The sequence below is a fragment of the Nicotiana tomentosiformis genome, chromosome 12, assembly GCF_000390325.3.
Source record: "Nicotiana tomentosiformis chromosome 12, ASM39032v3, whole genome shotgun sequence".
Lineage (NCBI taxonomy): Eukaryota > Viridiplantae > Streptophyta > Magnoliopsida > Solanales > Solanaceae > Nicotiana > Nicotiana tomentosiformis.
Window position 1 is genome coordinate 114,956,079 of NC_090823.1, and position 3,983 is coordinate 114,960,061.

Here is a 3,983-nt window from a genome sequence, read left to right on the forward strand (position 1 = left end):
TTTCAAACCAGCTTTAAAAACTCTATATCTTAGAAGCTCATGATTTGTGCTACCAGCCCTAGGAGAGTTGTATAAATTCAGTTATCTCATCAAAGACCAGATAACTTACAGAAACAATTACAGTTTGGATGCTTTTAATCAACCATAATTGTAGTTTAACTAATTGCGGCTAGTAGCTATTAATTTCTAGCCATAGGGTATATTCTGCTGTATTCAATTCGACTGTATTAAAAAATAAAATTAATAAAATACAGGGATATTTGGTTGTATTTAATTCACTTTAATCATCCAGAGCTACTTTTACACTGTATTCAATTTATTATACTCAATTCTGTTATATTCAAACTAAGGCTGTCCAACGGGAGGGTCGGGACGGGACAAAATTATCGGGACGGGACGGGACGCGACGGACTTTGATCCGGACAGTGACGGGACGAGCCTTAAACAAGACAGGATAAACGAGACGACACGGTAGGTCCATCCCATCCCACAAGTAAATGGGATGGGACGAGACGAGATGTGGGCTTTAAAAACAATCATTTAAATATTTAAGCATTAAATTTGGATGAGATGCGTAGCGGTGTTAATGAGAGACTGGAGGTTTGGAGGCAGGCCCTGGAGTCCAAATATTTCAAGTTGAGTTGGACTAAGACGGAATATCTAGAGTGTAAGTCAGCGGCGTGACGGGGGAAGCGGACGTGGTAGTGAGGCTCGACTCACAAGTCATCCCTAAGAGAGAAAGTTTCAAGTACCTAGGGTCAATTATCCAGGGAGATGGGGAGATCAACAGGGATGTCACGCACCGTATTGAGGTGGGGTGAATGAAATGGCGATTAGCGTCTGGAGTCCTGTGTGACAAGAAGGTTCCACCGAAACTCAAAGGTAAGTTCTACAGAGCGGTGGTTAGGCTGTCTATATTATACTGGGCTAAGTGTTGGCCAGTTAAGAATTCACATATTCAGAAGATGAAAGTAGCCGAAATGAGGATGTTGAGATAGATGTGCGGGCTTACTAAACTGGATAAGATAAGGAATGAAGATATTCGGGAGAGGGTGGGCGTTGCTCCCATGGACGACAAGATGTGGGAAGCGAGGCTTAGATGGTTCGGGCACGTACGGAGGAGAACCATAGATGCCCCGGTTAGGTGGTGCGGGCCATTGGCTTTGGCACGCACGAGAAGAGGTAAAGGATGGCCTAAGAAGTATTGGGGCGAGGTGATCAAGCAGGACATGACACGACTTCAGATTTTCGAGAATATGGCTCTTAATAGGAACGTGTGGAGGTCGAGCATTAGGGTTGTAGGCTAGGGGTAGTAGAGAGTTTTTCCCTCTTTGTACCGGGTAGTCTGATAGAGTTTTATCTATGTCTGTTAGCGGCCTATGTTGTGTTCACACTATTTTGTTATTTTGCATAATATTGTGTTATTGCATTCCCTGTCACTTATTTGGTGTCTCTTAAGATGATATTATTACTTCTCTAGCTTCTTTTGTTATTACAGATCTTTTCTTTCGTTTCTATTCTGATATTATTGTCTCTTCTGTTGAGCCAAGGGTCTCCCAAAAATAGCATCTCTACCCTTCCAGGGTAGGGGTAAGGTCTGCGTACACTCTACCCTCCCCAAACCCCACTAGTGAGATTTTATTGGGTATGTTATTGTTGTTGTTGTAAGCATTAAATTTGGCAACGACTATTTTCTTATAGATAGCAACAATTATTTTTTTTAAAGTTAACAATAACTAAGTTTTTAAAGTTTGCAACGGCTAGTTTTTTGACCTTTTTAATAAACTTAAAACTTAACAAATTATAAAGAACTAACTAAAGTATTATAAAATATTAAAACAAAAGACTTGTAACGAAATATTTTAGTAATTATAATAGAGTTGTAGTTTATTTAATATAATCTTTCCATACAAGTGATATTTTCGTACGTTCAGCCTTAGCCTTACCCCTTACAGGAGGCACAGGGGGTAAAGCTCCAGACCGAGATTGACTCTGAGTTGGAGCTTGTGTTGCTGGACTAGTGGGTGTTTCATCTAATTCTTCTTCCTCATTTTCTTCTTCCTCGTTAAAAATTTCATTGCCAAATTGTCTTTGTAAAGTTTCATGATCTAGTTGTTCTCCCGAATTAATATTATAAAATACGGGGGATTGGGAAAATAAAATTTCATCAACATGAGTCATTTTATTTATATATTTTCTAATTCTAGGAGAATGATTAGGATTAGTATTATTGCAACTAGCACCTTTACTATTTTTTAAAAATAGGTTGGTTATGCCAAATAAACTTTTAGGAGTCATAATATAAATACGAAAATAAATTAGAAAAGTTAACAAAAATAATTAAACACACAGACGAAAATAGAACGCATAAAGTAAACACAAAAATTAAGCACTAAAATGATACGTAAAATTAAATATTTAAATTAGGAGATGGAACGAGTGCACCGTGATTAAATATTAAAACTTAAAGAAATTGCCCAAACAATTGCTTAAGATACACGACGAATTAATTTGAAGCTTGAAAGTTGCTCCAAATATTAGCCCAAATACTTGAAACGTAGTTGATTATGAGAAAATTGAGAGAAGAATATAGATAGAATGTAAGAGATCTGAGAGAGAATGATTGATTTTTGTGGAAAAAAATAAAGAATGATGGGGGGTGTTTATTATTAAAAATAGGGCCAAATTATAATTTAATAAATTTAGGGGTTAAATTAAAAATATGGGTGGGTAGGGGGTGTTTTGGGAGGGTAGGGGCAAAAAATGGCCGTTTATAGCCGTTACCAATGGCTAATTTTGAAAAAAATATCGTTGGCCAACGGCTCGTTTTTGAAAATAAATAATTCACGCGGGTTGGCGGGACGGGACCTTAACGGGCTAATCACCGAGATAAAATGGGCCGCCTGTCCCATCCCATGTCCCGTTTAATATAGGCCTAATCCTATTTAATATTTAGTGGGCCGGGACCGGAACTAGGATGGGTCGACCCGTCCCGTTGGACTGCCATAATTCAAACAATAAAAAATATAAAGATATTAAGTTGTATTCAGTTTACTGTATTTAGTTGTTGTTACTTTTAAACTATAATCAATTCATCGTATTCAATTAGCGGTATTCAAACAACAAAAATTCAAGAAATATAGGGATTTTCTAAAAATATCTCCTTCAGAATACGTAAAATATAGGTAAAAACACAAAACATATATTGTATTTACATTCAAAAAGAAAAATACACTCAAATCTGGCCAGATCTGAGCCGGCCAAAATTGAGAAATACAATTAGAAAATACAGCAAAATAAAAATACCCAATATTTATTTTTTTTGGTTTAAAATGCTACTTTATATTAATTAATCTTGCAGTACAGGGAGTGTCTGCGCTTGGGCAGAATTACAAAAAGTCCTAGGAAGATTACTATCGGCACTATTGTGTCTTGTTACACTATGACAAGTACTATGACTAATATTGCGGACGGGCTCATGAAGTAAGTTTTTGCTAGATCCAGTGCTTATGGAAGGCACGTCCAACATTGTACAAAAAGTTTGTGGTGGTCCATACATAATGGGATTTTTTGTGCTACCCATTCTAAGTTTCATATGGCCCTACTTATCTTCCATAAGTTGCCGCCAGATGAAGTGTGGAGGATCTGTAAAAACGATGATGGTGCTGCCCGATAAATCCATTCCAAAATGTGCGAGTTGATCTGCTACCATATTTTGCTCCCTGTATGTGTGTCTTACTAGAGCACTACTCAGTCGCTGGATCAGGAATCTGCAATCAGTTAACAAAAGTAAGTACATTATGACAGGGTTGCGCAGCATAGATATTACCCCTTGGGGATCCATGTGAATTTCCAGTGGAGTTAGATTGTGCGTGACTGCAATTTGCAATCCACGTAGTAATTCCAGAAGTTTGATATCTATAACACTGGTCAACTGATGATGTCCAACATAGCCCATTACCCAGTTTCTTGTGGTATCTATG